This window comes from Labrus mixtus, chromosome 18 (genome assembly GCF_963584025.1).
Source record: "Labrus mixtus chromosome 18, fLabMix1.1, whole genome shotgun sequence".
In the NCBI taxonomy this organism is placed as follows: Eukaryota; Metazoa; Chordata; class Actinopteri; order Labriformes; family Labridae; genus Labrus; species Labrus mixtus.
Genome location: NC_083629.1, coordinates 22,549,201 through 22,573,908, shown reverse-complemented (window position 1 = coordinate 22,573,908; position 24,708 = coordinate 22,549,201). Strand labels below are relative to the sequence as shown.

The 24,708-nt window shown below is 42.4% G+C and overlaps 2 protein-coding genes across 3 annotated transcripts in view; both read right to left on the bottom strand.

Annotated features, from left to right (window-relative positions):
• The window catches only part of luzp1 (leucine zipper protein 1), a 51,655-nt gene extending 39,038 nt beyond the window's left edge, over positions 1-12,617 (bottom strand). For both annotated transcript variants that reach the window (XM_061063361.1, XM_061063362.1), the window contains exon 1: positions 12,325-12,617. The gene's annotated coding sequence lies outside the window, so the exon portion shown is untranslated. The remainder of the gene's footprint in view (positions 1-12,324) is intronic.
• tmem30b (transmembrane protein 30B) overlaps positions 1-24,708 on the bottom strand; it is a 134,849-nt gene that overhangs the window by 60,151 nt on the left and 49,990 nt on the right. The window lies entirely within an intron of this gene.

Below are 24,708 nucleotides of genomic sequence, written 5' to 3'. Positions count from 1 at the left end.
ATTTTCTGATCGCAAGAAAAATAATCTGCGGGAGGAATTTTATTTTCAGAGCCGCCCTGTAGATCCCTGGATAAGAACAGGTCAGACAGGAAGAGTGTGTGAGAGTGAGAGAGTGTGTGTGTACTGTAGCCATTGTACAGTCAAGGTTAAGGCTCGGGATCCAGACGGATTCATCGGGAGGAGCACGAGAGGATCTGAACCAGGACTGTATCAAGTCACATGTGATCCACACACACAGCTGTACTCACACTTTTGAAGATGACACAAGTATCAATTCTCAAAGGTTCACCTTTCTACTTGTTATGTTTTAGGAAAAGCCAAAGAAGAAGGTGGACGGACGGCCCACAATTATTCCTTTGCTTTAGTAAGATTACAAAAAAAAGTGACAAATTAAAGTAAAAAGTACGAGTTCCACAACTCCACACAGCTGATGGTTGAATACATTAAAGGAGATCTATAATGCAGATCCATATTTAAAAACATACATATAATATTACGATGTTTGATGTCCATACTAAACCTCGGCAAAGATACACAGTTGTTGGCGTAATCCCCGGAGACCTGCTGCTCTGAACGTGACTTTGCAAGAACTCGGCGAGACTTGGCCAGAACCTGACGTCTTCTGGTTCTGCCGACGTCTTAGAGCAAAGCATGGAGATAAGTTGTAGGTGTACCCCGGCAGAATCTTTCAAGGACACACCAACCAACCCAGAAACACACTCAAACGGAGCTGGCCAATCGGAGGAAAGATGACATGTGGGTAAGGGATGCCTTAAAGAGACAGTAGCTGAAATGAACCGTTTCAGGCAAAGAGCTGAAATGAGGGGTTTTACAGACGCTTGTGTCAAGAAAATAAGGAGGTTTGTGAGCTACACACCTCCCAACGCTGCACAATAGCTGTCCCAGACTGACATAATTAACGGTGAAAGTGAGTATAACAGATCTCCTTTAATATCTGTCTAAAACGTCCCACAGGTGTTCAACAGGGACTTCAAAGCATTCACTCTGTCAGCACCTGCCTTTTGCTTCGCGCAGGTTCTCCTCTTGATTTGTCACATTTGAGGTCGTGCCCCATTACATACTGAATTTTCCGACAAAGAGGAATCAGACACATCACAACTCATGAAAGGAGGCAGGCGCATTTGATGTTGTCTCTCCGGTCCTTACCAGGAAACAGCAGCAGCAGCAGCAGAGTGAGGATAGTGTGCACCCTCCATGAAGATCTGTTTACTCTATTTGTCACAAGTTATCTCTACTGACAATACAAAAGAAGGAAGCTGTGATGGTATCAAACAAGAATGAGGACTTTCAGGGATTTACAGTAGGTGTTTTCCGGGATTTTTTGAAGAGGATCTATCCACTAGGGACTTCCCTGAGAACTACACAGTATGGGAACTTTTTTTTCTGTCTGCATTCTCTCCACCCATGGTATCTAATCTGAAGCAGGAGCTAAAAAAGTTCCACTTAACGGGGTTCTAGCAACTCAAATAATTCATAGTTCCTGAGGTGCGCAATGAATAATAAACGGAGGAGGGTTCAAACAGTTCCTAGAACTATGAGAAAGTTCCTGCGGTCCGAAAAACACCTTAAGACCTTTTAGTTGTTTAGGATTGAATCTGTACAGTCGACCATAGCTGGACCGTCAACACAGGCCCGAGACCTCGCCATGAACCCCGACCTCTGCTGGGCGCTGGACTGGTAGTACCGCCGCAGGGAATTCCTGCCAACCACTGTCACGTCAGTCAGCGGCCCGTCAAGACTGCAAATAACAGACTGGAACATCATAAATTCTAGGGGAGCGATGCAGTGACTGTGTTGCCGTGGACGAGAGGTTGAAAGGGACATATTACTGCTGCTTAACATATAAACAGTCATTAAAGTGTAGTGATGGTACCCAAGACACACAAACCCTGCTGCTGCCTGAAGGACTTCGGTTCAACATGGAGCCATTTATGGACAGAAATGAGGTTTTGGTCTTGCTGGGAGGGAAGAGGGAAGACATCTGTGTCCGTTTCTAGGTGGTAAAAGGTGGTATTTTTTTTACCACCTGTGTTGGAAGTTTTTTTTTTTTTTTTTTTGCTTGAGCTTGTGTTTTCTGCACTATTATCCATTACAAGCATCATGAGACTGACAGGAAATAGAGCGTGATGTTCACCTTTCTCCTCCTCCTCACTTGGTCGCCGTCCGTCTGGTCGCTGAGCCAGATCTCTAGGAAGAAGAATGCATCTTGAACCAGACTGGAATGGCTCCTGAAATATGCCAAATATGCCCCTGACCCCCCTCTTTTTCCTGAAGACGTAGGCCTGCCTTGCAAGCCCACCCTCCTTCCCTTCTAGCCCCCCCCCCCCAACCCGCAGCATTCCTGCGCTGTACGCGGCAACGATACTTACAATCACAGATGACCCACTCTCAAAAAGAAAATGTTAGGGACATTAATAACACAAGTTTCCACGCAGCTGACCCAGACATACCTTTTAAGGGTAAGCGGTTCAGATTTCTCTTTTCATTAACTTCCAAAAATACTCCTGGACGAGGCGAGAGAAGGGGGGAGCTACAGGAAAGGGGGGGGCTCACCTCTTTAGCGAAGTGAAAAGAGAGGGAAAGAAAAAAGCAAAGACAAGATAACAATCAGGAGGAGAGAGAGGAAATATTGGCCTGTAGAGGACGAGAACACCTAAAAAAAATAAAAAGAGAGGCTGAGGAATTTACAAGAAACGTCTTAACTTTAGCTTTCCCCTGTTAAAAGTCCCCTCCCTCCCTCTCGCCTCGCCGTGCCTCCTACATGCTTTTGAAGTCGGTTTTCTTTGCACTTCTTTTCCTCTTTTCTTCCAGGATCCAAGAGGTAGCCATTTTTTGAGGAGCCCTGTTCAGAGTAGGAACATAACAGGCGCACAGGGAACCTTCTGTAAAACAACTTATGGAGGCCGACAGAAACCTTAATCCCAAATTAGAACCAGTCGGAAACAAATAGAAATCCCCAAAAACCATGAGGGAACTGTGTTTCAGGTTGAAATGAAAGCATGTTAAACAAACACAGGAGCAGAGGGAACCATATCATTAGTCAGTGGGGTCAAAACTCCAGCTGGCTGGCTTTGCACGGACACCGATTAAACATTAGAGGACTTATCACCTGAGCAGCAACAACAAACACATTCTTGGTGTGAGTGTTTAGCCAAATAAAGCTGGCACCGATCACAGAGGGCAGGGAGCGTTATAGAGAGCTCAAATAAAGATGTCATGCGGTGGCATAAAGGTGGTTGTGAGGTGGCATGAACCAGGAAGTGCAAAGTCGACCAGACAGACATAAAAAGGGAGACTTCAAAAAGTGACTCACTTGAGAAACCTTTTGAGTCAAGTCTTAAGACTAAACCAAGTCTTCCACTTATCTAAAAATCAGGATCAAAACTGAAGAACTGGAAATAGTTTAAAGATGTGAAAACAGATGAAAGAAAAGTGAATCATGCATCAACGGCACGGCAAATAACAAATGACATTCTGGTAGAGCATCTAAGCACCAAATGCCAACTTCATCCTTCTCTTTCATAAAGAACTGGTGGATGGTTTTGAAGCCAAAATGAAGAACAGATGATTTTTTTTTTCTCCCTCTTCAGTTGCCATAGCTTAAGAACCATCACATGGTCAGCAGCAGGGCAGCTGCCTTGTTTGGAGGGCGGCAGGGGGGCGATGGGCGTTCATAAATTAAAGTAGCTGAAATATGGGGCTCGGAGGCGGTTTGGAAGTCTGGTGCAGGTCTGCGTTATACGACTGATGGATAATCTGAGAGGGAAAGTGATAGAGGACGTATGAAGACATCTGTCTCGAGACATATTAAATTTCTAAATTTCAAATGTTACCCATCTGTTGTTGGCGTAAATCCCCGGACGTGGTTTCCTGCTGCTCTGAACGAGATGTTACGAGAACTTTGTGTCAGAATCTGACGTCAGGTTCTGTCGACGTCTTGGAGGACATGCCCACCCAGAAACTCACTGAAATGTCCCTGCGACTGCAAACAGAGCTGGCCAATCGGAGGAAAGAGGGCACATGGGGAGGGGGGGGCCTTAAAGAGACAGTAGCTTAAACAAACTGTTTCAGGCAGAGGATAAAAGGAGGGATTGCACCGATGCCAGAATCAGATAAATAAGGAGTTTTCTTTAGCTACAAATTTAGCTCACTACTCAACATGTGTCCCAGACTGACATAATTAATGTTGAAAGTGAGTGTAATAGATCCCCTTTAAACAAAGGCTTTTAATTCAAGGCAAATTTAGCGACTGACAGATCATATTTACCCTGTCATAGTATCCTCTGCAGCTTCACAAGGATTTACTACCATGATTTGGAATGTGTATTTATAACTCTCCTTTGAGCTTCATAATCCCCGAAGGACTTGCATTGTCCGTCTAACCCAAAGTGTTAAGGTGACCGGATTGATATCCGACTCGTCACACATAAAACAAAAACAGGGAAGTGGAAGTGTGTCATTGAAGAGTATCCTGCAGCTCTGAGGGGAACAGAGAGGTCGGATTCAAGTTTCAGTGAATGATTCAAAGACTCCCGTTTTTCCTCAAAACTTGATGAGTCATTGTTGACGGCCTGTCATCAGCAGAGCTTTAGTTGAAAACCATTTCCTGACCCAAAGTTTGTCATAAAAGTATCAAGTTGAACCTTTAAAACTGACTCATTTGCACCCAACAAAAATGTACGTTTCACAACCAACAACTCACGTAACTGGTTTGACAAATTATATCAATTTCATCTAGGATTGGCTGATTTGACAACACATCTGTTCATACGACAATCTAGTATTGCTGGTGTATTACATCATTGAGGCAAATATGGGAATGTAGGCGTTTGATGACCATGTCTAACTGTGTGATTGGTGCACAATCGTGATAAAGCACCTTTGTTTTTGCCGGGCTTTCCTTCACAGGCTACAATCAAAAATAGGCATTGCTGCTGCCCGCTAATTTCAGCAGATCTCCCAAAGAGACTCGGTATGAAATTGTCCACCACTCAAACCAATTGAAGGAACACATCTGTACAATGTCACACCTGGTCTACCGTCAAAGTTAGATTGTGTGAAGTAAGATGGTGTTGTTTTTTACATTATGAATGCTGAATAAGGATGGGACAAAGTATCTAAAAGGCAGAATATGCTATCATCCTCATATCTCTTATAATACAATTATTGTGCGGCTGTGGCTCAGTTGGTAGAGTCGGTCGTCTGTCAACAGGATGGTCGGGGGTTTGATCCCAGGCTCCTGCAGCTAACATCTTAGCAAACACTTTGGATGGATACAGTTGCTCACTTTTGTTAAAATACGGCCCGATTAGAGCCGGCTAATTAATTTCATTTGACACATCGAAGTCCCGTGCACATGCATCCTTCATTAGAGCAGATCTCCGAGATGAACCCAAGTTGGTTTCACAGTCACCTGCAGGCAGCCCAGCAAAAGTGGCGAGGCCTCAGCGAGCGACCACGCCACCATGAGGCCCACCCACCACAGCGGCTGGTAATGAGGAGGCTGTTTGGCACGCTTTGCAGGACTAATTCCACACTCACACACACGCAGAACAAGTCGCATGAACACAGAACCCATTCTTGTGATGACGTTAAAATTCTCAAAGAGTGAGAGCGTGTGTCTGCCGCTCTGTGTGTCAATGTGTGTGTGTGTGTGTGTGTGTGTGTGTGTGTGCGTGTGTGTGTGGTAATGAGTGCCTGAGTGAGGCCTGTGAACACTTCTTGGAGCAGTGATGTACTTCTGGCTGCAGTTCACTGAGTGATTGACACTCAGCCCCGAGGATCCGATGACAGATCGACATGGCTGGGAACAGCGTCGAGGAAAAGTGCTTTGGCTCTCAGACATACATGAACACACACACACACACACACACACACACACACACAAGGTTCAAGTAGTTTGAACTCCAGCTGAAATCACACAGCCCTGCCCTGTCAATGGCCCTCCACTGATAAAGCAAGCTGGCAGGGGGAGCATGCAGGAGGAGGGGGAGCTATACGGAAAATGAGCGGGAAGAATGGATCAAGAAGAGAATATAAAAAGTGATGGGAAAAAATACAAAAGGGTAGGAAGAGGTGAAAGTGAAAGTGAGTCAGATAGCTGCTCACAACAGACACATACTGTATGCATAGAGCTGTGACTGATTTCATCATGGACTGGTATTCAAGGATATTTTGAATTGTTTTGATACTGATACCAATATTAGTATCGGCCTCTCGTACAGCCTAAAAGGATTTGGGTATCAGCAGGTGTGCCATTCAATTCAACAATGCAACACCAAAACAATTAGCCACAAAAAATGTGACATGTGACAAAAATAAACAACAACAGTGTGGTGCAACCACAGAGTAGAAAGCAGGTCAAAGCGAGTAATTGATAATGTGGTTTTCTCAACCAATCTTGTATATGTTTATTTATCAATGAGAGTTGCTCCGTATCAGCTCAATATCCCAGTCTATAGGTACTGGATGTGATATACAGTAAAGGGTGCGGATCTCCAGCTCCTGCAGCCCTATGTCCGAGACACTTAACCCCAAGTTGCTCCCACTGCTTCGACTGTGATTTATGAATGTGTATGAATGGAATTAGCTACCTTTGTTTGTTTTTTTAAGGATATTTTTGGGCCTTTTTGCCAGCAGAAGTTAGACAGGAAATGTTAGGAGGAGAGAGTGAGGATGACATGCAACAAAGGGCAGAGGCCGGATTCAAACCAACGGCCGCTGCGACGAGGACTACAGCTATCTGTACATGCGGCATGCGTCATAACTGCTAGGCTATTGGCGTTCCTGGGATTTGTAACTTCTGATGGTCACTTTAGATAGCAAACCTCTGCCATCAGTGAAACAAAAGGAATCGATATTAAGAAGGAAAGAATTGTATTGGAACATTTCTACAAAAAAAATGTATATTAGACGTTAATAAGATGTTAGATGTTACATATCCTCAACTCATCTAGCCTCAGGACCCACCACCTTCCTCTGTGAAAAATTGTGACCCAAGTGTGTTTAGCCAAATAAAACTGGCACCGATCACAGAGGGCAGGGAGCTCTAGGGAATGAGAGAGCTTAAATAAAGATGTCATGAGGTGGCATAAAGGTGGTTGTGAGGTGGCATGAACCAGGAAATGCAACGTCACTCAGACAGACATAAAGGGAGACTTCAAGTGAACATTAAACCTTCTGATATTTTAGGTTTAATGATAATCTTAGCAACACAATTCCAGACACCAACTATGCAAAACTAAGACAAAATGTAAAGAAAATGTGGTAAATCCTTTAAAATCCAAACGCTGCATGACAAAGGAATCAGAGTGTTCCTTGACTGCTGGAAATTTCAGCTCTTCATACCTCTCCCAAACACGCACCCTGTTATACAGTACAGAGAAACAAATTCTCATTCCAGCGTCTGTGTGGTATTAAGCCTTCCTCCTCCTGAAGTGTACTAACAGACAGGCGGAGACTCCAGCTGGCCTGCGTACTGTCAACAGCAGACTCTGTCCCGGATACAGAGCCCTTTATTGCATTATGACAAAACACTTACACTCACACTTGCAAAGGATATACGCTCCCAGGCTGTGTGTGGGCTTTAATACGAGCCTGTGAGAGACCATGATTCACCCGTGCTATTTCAGGATGGCCACAGTCTTGCACTAATAATAACTAACACCAACACCATCCGGCCTAAAAATTCTACCAGCAGTATCCATTACAGCTTATTAGAACGTAAAGGTTACACTGGAAAAGGACACTCGTCTGGTCCTGTGGGTGCTGACTCCACTTTTACCATGTTTTCATTTCATGAATGAACAAGCAAGTCTGTCATTTTCTGTTAGTTACACAATTCATTTAGCAGATAAAGCTTTTAATCCAAAGCGATTCATTAAAGACATAAATGCCATTGTGAGGAATCATGTTTTGAACGTCTTTTTCTAATTAAAATATCAAAGTGTAACACCAGCGTTACGAGAATTCATATCACAAGAGTGAGGAGCGACGATCTGCTGTATCTAGATTTTGTCCCATCCTGGTCTAGACCGGCTCCATCTGCAGCGCCGCGAGATTACTTCCTTTGTTATTTGGTGCGATACAGACAAAAAACTTCCAGCAGAAACGCCAAACACTCCTCGGTTTCAATGACTCGTACGTTAAGATGAAGTGGTGTCTGTTGTCATATAAAATATAAAACTGGATATCTTTTGGTTTTAAACTGTCAGTCATTTCAAACGAGTACTTTCAAAGCTTCACTTTCACTTCTTTCTAACTTTTCATATGCAATCTATTGGAGGACTTATGAAGAATCTTCTGCCAGATTAATTGATAAAATGAAATGAAATGAAATCTTGTCAACTTGATGATGTTGATGACTGAGTCAATACAACTGTCTTTTTTTTTTGCAGTTTAAATTTTCTATTTGCACTCTACTGCCTTCAAAGTGCCTCATTTTTTTGTATATTTGTATATATTATTATTAATATAAATATATATATATATTTTTTTTGGCTATGTTTAATTTTAATATTTTATTGTTGGCATTCATTGTGGACAGCAAAGAAAGAATTTCATTGTACAGGGAAACTTGTTTCCTACTGTGCACGTGACAATAAACATTTTGAATCTTGAATCTTCTTGATAGACATTTTTGTCCCCATACAAAGTTTGATCCAAAGGCACCTGGACTTGGTTGACGATCTTGAACTTTTCTAGATCTTCAACCAAGTCCAGTTGCCTTTGGCTCAATAAGCTTTGAATCTACCCTGACCTGGATGACTGAGAACCGTCACAGACATCCCCTACAAAGCGTTAACCACTGGTCTCATTTGCATGCACTTTGCAACACACAATGTCAATATGCATGTCCTGTAATTCCACCCTGATGTGACGGTGCTAAAGTAACAGCGAGGGCTCTGCACATAAACCTTGATATGCCGAGTGGCAGTAATTCTACCGCTGACAGGCTGGGTTCCACATTCCCCACCGCGGTTTGATTCTCCCAGGCAGAAAAAAAAAACCCTCTATATTTTAATTTAATCCCCCAAAGCAGCCATTTAGCCACTCGGTAATCCCCAGGTCCAGCACTTAGTCTGATAATTACCCTTATTGGACACACATAATTATCAGTTTTTGGTTTCACCTAAAGCGACGCAGGCAGTTTGACGGGGGCTGCCGGTGGCGTTCTGTCAAGTGGAAAACCAATCTTGCGAGGTATTGCCCGTGTCGTAAAAAAAAGACGAGAGAGAGGGGTATGATTATTAGTTTGCATGGCAGCTTTTGACTCTGGACAGGACGCGGTGCAAACTTCTGTCTTGTTAACTTTAATTTGTCGGCCCTCATGATCGCTCACTCACCAAACAAGTGCTGTTTTTTTGCGTAGGTGGCACTCCTACAGTGTCAACATTCACAACTATGATTTCAGGGGTGATAATAATGTTCAGCTACTGGGATGAAAGTCAAAGGAGGCATCCATCCGCTGCTGCATGGGAATTATTTTCTACTGAGAGCCGATGCAACCAAGACAGCAAAGAAGCGGCTCAAGAAGCAATCAAGAAGACATCTCACTCTTCACTCTGCTGCTTCTCTCGTTAAAGTTTCCCCTTTGCATTTCTTCCAACCTGACAGCCTCAACTCAGAGAAATACCACAGAAAACCCCTTTTCACACATCCACCGCCATGACAAGCTGCCATGTAAGTGCGTGCAGGAGGAGGGGAGGGGAGGGGGGAGGGGGGGGGGGGGGGGGTTCACGACGCCACGGTAGCACAAACTGGTAGCCCGGCTCAGCTGGTGTGATCTACAGCTGGCTGAGAGGGTGAGCCTTACTGGAAAGTCATCAGTGATTTTTTTTTTTGTCTCCTTCATGTCTGAAACAGGTCAAGGCAGGTCCCCCCCCCCCCCCTTCCATCTCTCCTTCCCTCCCCTTTGCGCTGCTCTTTACGAGCCCCACCTGGCAGATTAGCGTTCCACCACTACAACTACCTTTTTTTCCTGCTGTTGACACATGAACACACTCGTCTATTACTGTTAAGGTGAGGCAGCACAGGGCACCTACTGTTCAGGCTCTGCCACCTCTGCTTTAATGCGTGTGTGTGCTGCAGAAAAGAAACACAAACACACTTATTCAAACATGTCTAGCTACACTGTTTGTTCATTTTTTAGGATTATTTTAGTTAGTGTCCAATGTGTCAACCTTAGTAGAGTTTGAAACTGATACCTGTATAGTTGTCAGCCACTAATACTACCAAAAACATGCTCTAAAATGCTGTAAAGGCGTTATAGAACACTATTATTTATACAGAAAAATGACTAGTTTTAGGTAAATAATTATGTGACAATACCAAAAACAGTGCATTGCTAGTAGAGTATCTTATGCTAGTTAATGCTATTAAAATGTAAGTAATCAGTGTATTTCCACTGACAGTATTTTGCATGTATGTGCAGCAGGAGCAACTTGGGGCTAAGTGCCTAACCCAAGGAGGACACATCGGACATGTGGCTACAGGAGCTGGGGATCAAACCTCCAACCTACCGGTTCAGAGACTGCCGACTCTACCAACTGTGCCACAGTCGCCCAAGGGGTCAGAAGCGATATAAGCATGGGAAAGAAAATCAATAGGAAGATCTCCTAAGTAAAAATGTCAAAGTTATCCAAAGTTGTTGGTGCCTTCTTCAAAATGCTTTATTTTAAAAAGTCCAAAGCCCCTATAGAAGATTCATAAACACAGAGTACACTTGGCATGTTTCCTTTGCAAATTCCATCAACAATTCATTATTTATTGGAAGTCCACTATCCCCCCAAAAAACAGACCCCTGAATACAGGAACAGCTACTACATGCCCACTGGTTCAGTCTCCCAGCTGCTTTCAAAATGGGTAAACTAACAGTGGACTCATTCAGGAGATTAAAGACCTAAATACAGGCGGTGCTCCTTCCTGATGTAAAACCACCATGAAATCCTTTCAGTGGCGTGCGTCTGTGTATGTCCTTATAGAGAGCAATAAAAGGTGACTTTTGTGCTCATGTGTGATATTTAGGCCAGGTGATAGACCTATTTTTTTTTTTCACATCTATCTCCAGCAAAGTATGTTGTATTTAATCTTTTCTTATTTAAGACTAGTAATGCTTCGTTAAATCATGGTTGTATATATTCCCATTCTTATTTTTGATATTTTTATGGACTATTTAATTGAATTTACACAATGCTATCGATGTGATTGATTTAATTACACAAAAAGAGGACTAAGTTGATAATAAAAAATGTAATTTACAGCTTAAAAGTTACTGTTGAGACTAGTAATGCTAAGTTAAATCCTGGTTTTATATATTCCCATTCTTAGTTTTGATATTTTTAGTGCTTATTTACTTTGTATTTAATATTATATTGTGTTTAAATTTGCTAATATTGTGTGTTTGGACAACCTGCTGCTGTAACGCCACAATTTCCCAGTTTGAGATCAATAAAGTAATTCTATTCTATATTCTATATGTAGGTAGGTCAGTATACTACAATATGTGTTACCTATCATACTTTATAGAAACACTTGTATGAAATATACTGAAACATATCTGTGTTTTCATGTTCCCCCTAACCCCATAATGGAAAGGGGTCAGTGCCTTCTGAAGTCTGGTACAAAGTCTTGATATGTGGGGTCATGTGACTGATACTGGATGTCAACAAAAGAAACTAAAACAATGGGACGTCATTCGTAAAATAAAGGCTTTCTCCAATATTCATGGAAGCTTAAGACAAAAGGGAATTACAGCTTGATAATAAAACATGTTGTATGTTGTAACAACGCATGATGTGGGAAGAACATAACAACTAACGTTACATGATTTATGTCAGGAGCATGAGACAACACGAACAGTGTAGTGTCTAAACTTCACGTTTTGAATTACAGCGGATAGGATAGCTGATATGAACACGACTGACGTTTTTCTTTTTTTTGAAGTGCGTAGACGCAAGAGACTCGCAAAACATCAATCACGCCGCCAAATACGCGACACATTGTATTAATGGCGGTGTGTTCTGAAATTATAATGTCATGTCCCATTCAACGCCACAGTTTAACCACCTGAGGGGTTTTCTCCGCAGCCCTGGATGCTTCTTTTTGGCTACAAAACGAGCAGAGGAGGAGAAGGAGCAGGAGGAGGAGGAGGGTTGAAAAACTTGCCGCAGTTCAGACTTCTGCAGTCCCAACTGATTGGGTCAAACTCAGGAAGCCGCTGTCTGACTCCCCCCAAAAAAACACAGTTCCCCGTGTTCCCAGTCCAACTCAAAGAACACCAACATATAAAGACGTAAACTTTACCTTATCGAGCCCACTGCAGGCTGGAGAAAAAACGACAGTACATCCACAACTTCTCACGGTTTGAGTTCATGCGGACGGTCGGACTCGCTGCTGCTGCTGCCGACACGGAGAGGACAAGTTCATCCACATATCCTCGCAGAGAAGCTGGAGACGACAGAGGGGTATATGTTTTTTTGGCCTCCCCCCTCGGCGTGAAACACTTTCGTCGGTTGTTTCCTCTCGGATATTTCCCCCTCCCTCGGCCCGCTGGAGATCAAACCATCACATTCCACCGCGTCCCTAACAATGAAGAAAAGGTGGGTTTTCCTTCTCCGCTGCCGGAGGACCCGCCCCCTCGGGATGACTCTGCCCGGTCTGACCGCAAAGAGAACGCCCTTCCCGGCCGTGAGGTCCCGCCTCTCTCTCCCCCATAAAACATTATACGCCAGTCTGACCGGTGGGGAGGAATGAACTCAGACTAATGAATCTCCCTCCCTGCAAACACACAGCTCTTCTTTTTTTTTAACAAACAGCACATGGTAAGTTTTGAGACAGCAAACTTGCTATGAAGGCTATATGCGGAGCTTTTACAACATGAACAGTGGCGGAGCCAGACTTTTTTGTGGACTGGGGTGGCCGAACTGGGCCACCGACTGCGCACACATAAACTGCAGAGGAACTTCAGTAGCCCGAGTTTAAATCCAACATGGCTGCTACGTACATCAATAGAATAGAATAGAATTACTTTATTGATCCCAAACTGGGAAATTGTGGCGTTACAGCAGCAGGTTGTCCAAACACACAATATGAGTAAAAAACACAATATTAGCAAATCTAAACACAATATAATATTAAATACAAAGTAAATAAGCACTAAAAATATCAAAACTAAGAATGGGAATATATACAACCAGGATTTAACTTAGCATTACTAGTCTCAACAGTAACTTTTAAGCTGTAAATTACATTTTTATTATCAACTTAGTCCTCTTTTTGTGTAATTAAATCAATCACATCGATAGCATCGTGTAAATTAAATCTGTGGACATGGTGTCATGTTATTTCTGTGCACAAACTATCATAGTAAAGTATGTCGTTATCGCCAGGCATTAGCTAACAAACAAAGGTGGCGTCCATGTTGCTTGTCCAACTTGTTGCCAACTCCCAACTGGAACGCAGTTAAATCAGGTGTGACGTCATTCCCAGCTCAGAGATCTGAGTTTTGCGGTAAATGGAAGGCACCAAATGACGTAATTAAGAACTAGGTTCGTCAAAATACCAGATTTTTATTCTTTCATACAATTCTTATTGATTTCTGTTTCGATACCATGGCAACAGAAATACAAGCCCAAGGCACCCAATGGGCCCTGTTAGGTTATTTCTTATTAAAAGGTTCACTCCTGCAAAGTCTAAATTGCAATTATTTAAGTGCTTTTTTAAAGCTTCTGTACTTTAGTTTATAAGATAAGATAAGATAAGATAATCCTTTATATATCCCACAATGAGGAAATTTACATTGTGACAGCAGAAAAGAGCAAAGATTGCAAACAAAAAGTGAACACAGTACAATTTAAATAAAAAAAATTAAGAATGTACTAAAAAATAGATACTAAAAAATGGATTTAAAAAAAACAAAAACAAACAAACATTATCAACATTAAAGTAACGGAGATCATGTCGTTTTAAAACACGTTATATTGAAAAAGTATATCAAAGTTGATAGAGAATTTGACCTCATTCTTAAGAACAAATTTATAAGCTTTGTCAATATTTAAAAATAAATATATCCTGCTTGATTAAAGCAGCGCACCAAATCTCAAAAAGTCTTCATGAGAAAAATGTGTTAAAAGAATTCTAACAAAAGCCAAATGGGGTGAAAAAAAAGATTACTCCTCTTTATTTTTCCAGTTGCATGGACATATTTCAAGTCCCTCGTGTATTGTTATGAAGCGATGTTTGTTTGTTTGTGTGCACTGTAATGCCCATTAAAGAAACCAGGAACAGCAAGCAGACCACCACAAAAATGCTTATTATTCTGCAGAGGTCATAAATGAGCAAATACCACTTTGACGACTTTAAACCAAATTAGACTCACACAAAAAAGAACCCTTCGACCTTCAGTATTCTGGATGTTAGGAGTGTGATTGACAGATGTTATGAGGTAGTTCTTCCTACATGCAAAATAGACTTTTTACCCTCCCTAATGAATGTTATGTGATGAGTTTATTCGTTTATTCATCAAGAGACTTCGATCATCCACAGTTAGAGTATAAAAGCTTCTGTTTTAAGACGCTCTTTATTTGAATAAACCACAATCACAAATTATATTAAAGGGGACATATTATGAAATGGGGGGCAAATTGCATTTAAAGAGACACACACACCAAAACGGAGCGTTCTGAGAGCGCTGGTTTATACAGGGTCACAAACCTCCTCTGGTGCTTGATTCATGTTATATTTTGACCAAAGCACAGCACACATGTTTCATTTAGACCACAGGTAAAAAAAAAAAAAAAAAAAAGTATAGTTAATGAAAATAAACTAATTTAATCCCGTCATTCATGTAAAGTTATCAAGTCTTTTAGCCCAACTTGAAACAGAAGACATCCTCTCGTTCTCTTCCTCTGAGTTTAAACCCGGTGCAGCTCAGACGGCCTGACCTTCAAGACAGACACATAGATCAATCTGAGCTGTCACTCAAGGCGACTTCTGCACCTGGTTGAGAAACACTACCTGGTCTTAACTGATGCCACTGAGAGTGCTATAGCTCCAAATGCACTGCAGCCATATAGAGTAATAAGAACTGTAACAGAGGTGTATTGTTTACTCTGTGTATTGCCGTGTGAATATGGTGTGGCTGTAAATTCTTCACTGTGAGTTTTATTGTCTTTCAGTGAAGCAGCAGTTGTATAATAAAGTGCATCCTTGCTCTTGTGTATGTGATAGGCAACCAGCCAAGCAGGTGAAGTCCAGCCCACGCAGACACTCTCACACAGTGAAGTGTTTGTATCTTCTGAACAGTTTATACTGATTGTTGCGTAACTCCCCCTTTGTTCTACAGAGGAGGACATAAACGGTGCCGTCACTCTCGGACTCTTATCAAAAGAACAATCTATTCACCTTTGTTTGCTTTTAAAAAAAAAGTCACACCAGCGGCTTATTGATGCTCGCCTTAAAAAATACTGTCATGGATTGGAAAAACCTTTGTCCTCCACCACTGAGTGTGTGTCATGTGTGACTTTTAACGGTCGTGAAATTACAACAGAGATTCTCACAGTCCAGCCTTTGTTTGCCCCCTCATTAAACATCCCTCCCTCGTACCGCTCTGATCATATCATTTGACATAATAGGCTGGGGCGAGGTTTAAATAGCGTTGCGGTGTTGCTCTCTCCAGGTGGGGGAAAGGGGCCAAAGATACCAAGCTATCAAGAGAAATTAAATCCCGTCAGGGGCCGCTGCAAGGTAAAGGCATAACCAGGCATGCCCATGCAGACACCTGAATGCCACAGCATGAAAAGCCAAAGTGCAGATGTGTGCGTACACATTTCTTTAAAAAAAATAAAAAAATACAGAAAATGTCTTTCATTATTTCTTTTGTTAATATGTCTTCAAAGATAACGACATAGTGTGAGAGAGAAACTGTTTTTTGGCTGGGGAAACACAGGATAATCCCTCCGTTTTTTAGAGCTCTGATCTGTTCTTGACATTAAAAACTATAATCTATGGAGAGGCAAAGTCTGAAAACAAAATCCCATCGGGCATTAGAAACAGTAAAATGACATATATTTTTAAAACAGGCATGGTAAAAAAGCCTCTGTTTTATGAGGATGCTTTCATGGCTCGACTCATGCACTGACAAGTCGCTGTCATTTGGGGAATTCTCCTTAAAAAAAAGTCAAATTTAATAAATGCAAATGCCTTTCGCAGATTGTAGATCTAATGCATAAAGAAAGGGCTGCAGGGAATTTAATCTCCTGCAGCACATACTGTAGCACACAGAGGCAAGCTGATTCAGGAAGAGAAGTGTTCAAGCCAACATCCTTCCTAATCACAAACATCCTTCACCACCCAGCAACATCAACTTGTTTGTACCAATGAGTCTTTGGTGCATGAACAGCACAAACATGTAAGGGCATTTCTATCTGATTCAAAAGGAGGCCAGTGGAGATTTTTTTTTTTGCTGTTTTGTATTCCGCATTTTTAGGTTTTTGTATGTCATCCAGAGCGACTTGCTGCAGACTAATCTCTAATAATCCTGCGTAGATTACCAAATTCAGGCAGCCAATAGAACAGAGTGCAAAGATCAGGTCACTAGTCATCTGATAAAGATTTATTTTTGGGCTTTTTGTGCCTTTATTGGACAGATAGGACTGTGGATAGAGTCAGAAATTAGGGAGAAGGAGAGTAGGGAATGACATGCGGGAAAGGAGCCACAGGTCAGATTTGAACCTGGGCCGCCCATTTGGAGGACTATAGCCTCCATACATGGGGCGTGCGCTCTAACCACTGCGCCACCAGCACCCCTGATAATATTCTTTTTGATAACAAAATGAGCACGTAAAAAAAACAACAAAAAAAAAAAAATTCAGAGCAGAGTGGGAGGATTTAATTCCACAATATGGCTTACACTGCAGCTTTCCTACTTTCTGCCCTTTTTACATCGAGGATAAGGATTAACGTGCTTAATTCGGCGTCCGCTCAGAGTGGGTGATGGACAGTGTTTAAACAGATGTAACCCTGATGGATCTAAATGTGGGGCAGCCCGTCATGGAGGGAAACACGCTCTTATCCCTCGCCACCGAGCACTGATAACAGAGTGAAACACTGTTGAAACTTAAATTTAATAGAACACAGTCATGTGAATCAAAATTGCAAAAAATAATAATCCGAGTATCTCTGAGTGAGTTTTGATATTTGAGGCTTTTATGTCTTTATTTGGAAATACTCAGAATGTCCCATGAGAGAGGGAGAAAGAGAGGGAGCTCCAAACCCTTTGATAGGTATTAAAAAAAAAGAATCTTGTCTTACTGTCAGCTCTTATATTATCTTGGAGTACAGATGTCTCAGCCTGTCTTGCTCACCCTCCCCTGGCCCTCGCTGTCTCACTGCAGGGGGACATTCCTCAAACCTCAGCCTCTGGCATGCAGTAAATCTGCCTGAGAGAGAGAAAGAGAGAGAGAGAGAGAGAGAAAGAGAGAGAGAGAGAGAGAGAGAGAGACCTACACTCTCCTGTTCTGCCAGGAAACCCTCTGCCAGGCAAGGCGTGCAGCCCAACACGACCCATTCATCAGTCCTATAGGCCTCATACTTTCTCTCTGTTTTTCACATAAGCAGGCCTGATTACGGATCCACAAGCCTGCAAGCCTGCAAGTGTGTTAAATATCTTACTAGGGCGTTTTATGCAAGTGCCATGGATCAAGGTGAGGTGAAGGAACAACTGTGAAAAGGTGTTAATGGGACAAGAAAAGCTGCACACAGGCAGCTCACTCCCTTCCTGCCTCCCAGAGGAATTCATGACTTTTGACTACACAGCACTTCCAGGGTGTTACCGAGCTATATCCAATAAAAAAAAAAAAAAAAAGCTATTGCAGTCCTGGCAACTTTCCCTCAATGTGTCTCTGCACACCTGGACTGAAAGTACAACCAGTCCTTGGGAGAAAGGATTCCTCAGACTGACCTGTGCAGCCGTGCAGAACATCAGGGATCACCTGCATGAATCTGTATGTGATTATTTTCTCCTTTCCCCCCACTCTGCTTTTATTTTTTTGTGAGGCTTTATCGTGCCGTTCATCTAATGGGATGAAGTTGCATGCAGGCAGGAGCTGGAGACAGGTGTGCAGCTCAGTGGACGAACTACTACTAGTGCATCACAAGGTAAAGCATGAGCAGCTTGTTCCTGTGCACATAAATGGGATTCAAGTTCAGTACACATGAAAACAAATCAAAGTTCTTTGCGTACATTTTTACTGTTCTGGGGCCGGATTCACAAAACCTTCTTAAGAAAACAAAAAACTTCTTAAGAGCTGATTTCTTCTTAACTTTCCGTCTTAAGACAAAAGTTAAAAAGATTTCATATTTGTGTAAAAAGTTTGGATTTATTTTCGTAAATTTCTTCTTATGTTTCCTCCTGAGATAAAAACGTAACAATAAATGAGATTCTTGAAATCAAAGTTCTTAAATGTCGTCCTAATTTTCTTCTTAACTTTATCTTCTAAATCTTTGGGCATTACTTTGGGCTGATTCCACTGAAATTAGGGAATAATTTGTTGACCAAAGGTAACAGAAGCTCAGTGGGTCGGTTCTGAGCCATACAGACCCCCTTAACAGGATGTGGACTAGCAGATAGAAGTCTTAGTTACGCTGCACACTAACCCACTTCTTTATCCTGACATCAATTCATCACGCCATCGAGAGTGTCTCTTTCTTAAAAAATTCGGGGACAACAGCTGCGCAGGACGACTGAGAGTCTGAGAATTTTCACAGCAAAGCGGCCACTGACGGTATGCAGTCTTTGTTTTTCTATTACGAGAATTCTGTGTGAAGATTTACGCTCCGCTGCCAGATTCTCAGCTGGTAAAATGGCACAAGGACTCACCTAACAAAACAACCTGATTGGCTAAACGAAGGCAGAAATAAAAAGGGGCTACAACTAATATACATGCAAAAATTAGAGTGAAGAAGTTTGACCAAAACGTAATCTCTGCTCCATTAGAATTCCTTTTAATCATTTTTTTGGGGGCTTTTAATGCCTTTATTTGATAGGACAGTGGATAGAATAGGAAACCCGGGAGAGAGAGAGAAAGAGAGAGAGGGGGATGACATGCGAGAAAGTAGCCTCAGGTTGGACTCGAACCAGGCTGTCTGTTTTAAGGACTATGGCCTCCATACAATAACCGCTAGGCCATCTGTGTCCCCTATTTAGAAGATTTATTTTGGCCATTTCTGCTTTTAATTTGATAGTGAAAGCTGAAAAGAGACGTGGATAATGTGAGGAGAGAGAACGGGGAATGACATGCAAGGTCACAGCCGGGGGTCAAAGTGCATTGAGGACTGTGGCCCCTGCACATGGAGCCTAACCCGCTCAACCCTGAGCTAAACCAGCAGCACCTCTAGAAGTCCGTTACTGCACATGAATGCTCCAGGAAACTGTTATTTTAAATTAATAGAGGGTTATGAAAGACGTCTGCTCCAACCTTCACAACAAGGCCCCAAGTCTCGAGCGAGACTCTTCTCCTCTGTCGCCCCCTGTTGGTAGAATTAACGACCAATTAAGTCCATTCGATCTACAGAGTCCCTAAGCGCCTTTAAGAGAAAGCTAAAGACCCAGCTCTTTTATGAACACCTATTTGTACTAACTCTCTGATGTTCATCGCTTTCTATAAAAGCATTTGCTAAATTAATTGAAGGGTATCACCGTCATGGTTTGCATTGCAGTTATTGTCATCAGACAAAAACAAACTCAACTGTAGCTGCAGCTAGTATCCATTTATTCAATGTTAGCAAAATGACCCCAAGTTGGGTGAGAACCCACACTAACACATTTAAGCCGACCATGCTCACTGATCCATTTTGTTTACCAAACATTAAAGTGGTTTTACCCTTCCCATCTAACTCTTACAAGACTGTAAATACGTTAACAGTCGATTCCTTTAATATGCATTAACAGACAAAGCACATCGCCATCTTAATCATATTTCCTTTGACCACATAGAAGCGTTCTCTCAGGGCAGTCTGTACCTCAAACAAAGCATGCTGGGAAGTATGCGAACAGTTCCATTCATCAAAGTCATCATTTCAGGTCACATGACTTCCTGTCAGAGTAATTCATCTTCACGGGTTTGAGATATGTCTCAAAGATATGTTTTTACGTTCAGATTCATTCTAATCTCTCTCACTTGCTGTAGAATCTTTTGAATCCACACCCAAACCACGAGCAACAGGATGTATCAGGAAAATATTTGTTTTTACATTTTTTATAGTGTAAGCCTTTATATCCATCCAGCAATGGCACAGCACGCCTGGTACTCCTGCAGGGCACAACCACTAAAAAACTCTGCTCTCTTGTTCCACCGCCAAGCCATAATAACAGCAATAAGGTTGGGGAGGCTTGTTAACCTTAATCTAGGAATTACACTGTGGCACCAGGGGAGAGGAGACCATGTTGTGTGCTTGTATATTTGAGCTGGAATTTAATTTTCACCACGGAGGGTGTGTGGGGGTGTGGGGGGGGGGGAAGCTACACACAGAGGGGGAGAGAGTTGGATGATTCATGTATAGAGCCTCACCTGGACTTAAATCACTCCACTGCCAGATGCTGCTGTTTGAAATGGAATCATTATCGTTCTTTCTTCCTCAGTTTTTAAGCCTCTCACGCCCCCTTGTGGATAAAATGCCACACTGCACACTCGCCTCTGCAGCTGGGGAGCCAGAATAAAAGCCAGTTTAGTCTGATACCGTTTTATATGCGCCACATGAGGAACAGAATGGTTAAAGCTAGAAAGTTATGTAACACATTTGTAGGGAGGAATGCACGTATATGGACAACCTTAGGTTCCATTCTTGCTTCTCACACACATTACACACACATAGGCCCAAATTACACACACATGCACAAACAGGACCTGTTGATATGTTTTAGTGGAGAGATGTCAGAGTGCTGCTGCTGCACACAAGGAGTGCACCAGAGCGTTGGGGGTCAAAGTTGAGGATTTATGGACAAACCTTGACTGCTTCTACAGGAGGAATGATGAGGCCAACACAGAGGTTGAACTGGTTGCAGTAAATAATAAACTAAATCCCTGCCGCTTACAATGGTTCTACATGTCCCAGATCTGCTTTATGTAAAATGATGAAGACATACTTACTGTATGTCCTCAAAGCAAAGGAATCTGTATTTAGCTTTCTCTTTATTTAAAGAAAGGACAGTGAATATAGTCTGAAAAGAGAGAGAGGGAGCGAGAGAGAGAGAGAGCGATAAAGAGAGAGAGAAAGAGAGAGAGCGATAAAGAGAGAGAGAAAGAGAGAGAGAGAGAGAGAGAGAGAAAGAGAGCGAGAGAGAGAGGGAGAAATAGAGACAAAGAGAAAGAGAGATAGAGAGGGAGAAAGAGAAAGAGAGAGAGAGAGAGAGAGGGAGAAACAGAGAGAAAGAGATAGAGAGAGAAAGAGAGAGGGAGTGAGAGAGAGAGAGAGATAAAGAGAGAGAGAAAGAGAGAGAGCGATAAAGAGAGAGAGAAAGAGAGAGAGAGAGAGAAATAGAGAGAAAGAGAAAGAGAGAGAGAGAGGGAGAAATAGAGAGAAAGAGAAAGAGAGAGAAAGAGAGAGAGAGAGAAATAGAGAGAAAGAGAAAGAGAGAGAGAGAGGGAGAAATAGAGAGAAAGAGAAAGAGAGAGAGAAAGAGAGAGGGAGAAATAGAGAGAAAGAGAAAGAGAGAGAGGGAGAAATAGAGAGAAAGAGAGAGAGAGAGAGAGAGAGAGAAAGAGAGATGCCACCCTGAGCAGATATACCCTCACCCCCACCCTGAGCAGATATACCCTCACCCCCTCCCTGAGCAGATATACCCTCACCCCCACCCTGGGCAGCGACACCGAGCCTCTCAGCAGCAGCCGCAGCAGCCGCAGCAGCAGCAGCAGCAGCAGCCGCAGCAGCCGCAGCAGCCGCAGCAGCAGCAGCAGCAGCAGCAGCAGCAGCAGCCGCAGCAGCAGCAGCAGCAGCCGCAGCAGCAGCAGCAGCAGCAGCAGCAGCCGCAGCAGCAGCAGCAGCAGCCGCAGCAGCAGCAGCAGCAGCAGCAGCAGCAGCAGCAGCAGCAGCAGCAGCCGCAGCAGCAGCCGCAGCAGCAGCAGCAGCAGCAGCAGCCGCAGCAGCAGCAGCAGCAGCCGCAGCAGCAGCAGCCGCAGCAGCAGCAGCAGCAGCAGCAGCAGCAGCAGCAGCAGCAGCAGCAGCAGCAGCCGCAGCAGCAGCCGCAGCAGCAGCCGCAGCAGCAGCAGCAGCAGCAGCAGCAGCCGCAGCAGCAGCCGCAGCTCCCCCCATCACTGCTGTCTCTTCATCAATGGCAGGAACATTACCCCCAGAAAGAACAACCAAATGAACATCTTCTAGAGTACACCCGAAATCCCAACAGAGAGAGACACCTACGCTGATGTCGCTGCCAGAACAAAGGTTCCTCTGCAACACCAGATAAGACAATATTTATCCTTTTATCACAAAGTGAATTAGTTAATTAACTATTTGGTTAATACGTTGAATTTGAATAACTGCACATATTTGATTGTAATGATTTATGGTATCTTGGACACTTTGTTATGAAGCACTACACTTTTAATTGAGAGAATTGCATCCTTTTCTGTTAGTAGTTGGAATATTCAGGGACTGAAGTCCTCTACGTTTGGAATGAAAACTTCAAACCATGATTTTGTAAATAGTGTAGGAAACATTGATATTGTAATCTTACAGGAAACATGGCAACATGAGAACACCCCCTCAAACTGCCCAAGTGGCTACACTGAACTGAGTGTACCATCGGTTAAACATTCCCATATAAGAAACGACAGACAGTCTGGAGGAATCCTTATTTGGTATAAACAAAAACATTTCAATCATATCTCACCCGTCAAAAAAGGGAAAAAAGGACTCACTGAAAACTACAAAGATGTTTATTTATGCGCTATTTATTTACCCCCTTCAAGCTCCCCATATTATTCGGAAGAATACCTCCAAGAAGTCCAAGGAGAAATACTTAACTTCCAGTCACTCGGTTCGGTGTTACTACTTGGGGATTTGAATGCCAGAACTGGCAAAGAGAAAGATTGTATTGATACAGATGGAAATATTCATTTAACTATATCTCCCTTAAACCAGCCTGTGGTTACAGAACAAAGACAAAGCTATGATAGTACAGTTAATAAGAATGGGAAAGACATCTTACAAATGTGTAAATCTCTAGGACTCTATATAGTGAATGGTAGGACCCGAGGAGATTCTACCTACTGCTCTGTTTTAGGTAACAGTGTAATAGATTATGCAATCACGGATCTCGATTCAGGCCAAATTAATGCATTCATAGTCCTACCCCAATGTCCCATATCAGACCACAATCAGATCACACTGTATTTAAAGACATTAGAGACCCAGACTCCTAACAACACACCCGATGACGACCTGTTAACCCTCCCCAAACATTACAAATGGACAGAAAACAGCCTCACACACTACACCAACACATTTAACAATGCTAACATCCAAAACATGCTAGATACATTTCTAAGCAGACAGTACCCCATAAACAAAGAAAGCATTAATTTGGCTACAAAAGATTTGAATCAAATATTTATTAAATTAGCGAAAGAATCCAAAATGAAGAGACCAAGTACCAAATGGAACCAAAAACCAGCCAAAGAACCGTGGTCTGACGGTGAATGTTGCTCTTTCAGGAAACAGCTCAGAAAACTGTCAAACAGGAAACACAACGACCCTGAAAACAAAGAACTGTGTCATGAATACCACACCGCCCTTCAACAATACAAAAAGATAATCAATCAGAAGAAAACTCTTTTTTACCCAAGCAAACATAAAAACAACATCGACATTTGGAAAGCTACTTCTCCACTTTATATCAAAATCAAGAACAATTCGGTTTAAACACACATCAGATCACCACAATAGACAAATTAAAATCATTAGAAAATGTAATAAAAGATAATCAAAATACTTTGGACAGTCCGATTACAATGGAAGAGCTACAGGACAAAATGTCTAACCTGAAGAATGGAAAGACGTGTGGTATCGATGGTGTCAGAGCCGAGATGTTAAAACACGGCAGCAGGAAACTTCAAGCAGCTGTGCTTCAATTATTTAATTTAGTTTAAAAAAGTGGTGTATATCCTGATATTTGGAACAAGGGTCTGATTACTCCTATTTTTAAAAATGGAGATAAACTGAATCCCAATAATTATAGAGGAGTCTGTGTCAGTTCCAATCTGGGGAAACTGTTCTGTAGTATATTAAATTCAAGAATCCTGTCCTACCTGACTGAAGGTGACATTCTAAGTAAATCCCAAATTGGCTTTCTCCCCAAACACAGAACAACAGACCACATCTTCACTCTCCAGACTCTCATCCAGAAACATGTACAGCAGAAGAAGAAAGGGAAAATCTTCGCTTGCTTTGTAGATTTCAGGAAAGCTTTTGATTCCATTTGGCACGACGGCCTTTTCTATCAGCTGCTCCAAAACGGTGTAGGAGGAAAAGTTTATGATCTGATTAAATGTAAATACTCTGAAAATCAATGTGCTGTAAAAATTGGACAAAAAAGAACTGAATTTTTTAAACAATGTCGTGGAGTCCATCAGGGCTGTAATCTGTCACCGACACTTTTCAACATTTCTATCGACCATTTAGCCAAACTACTGG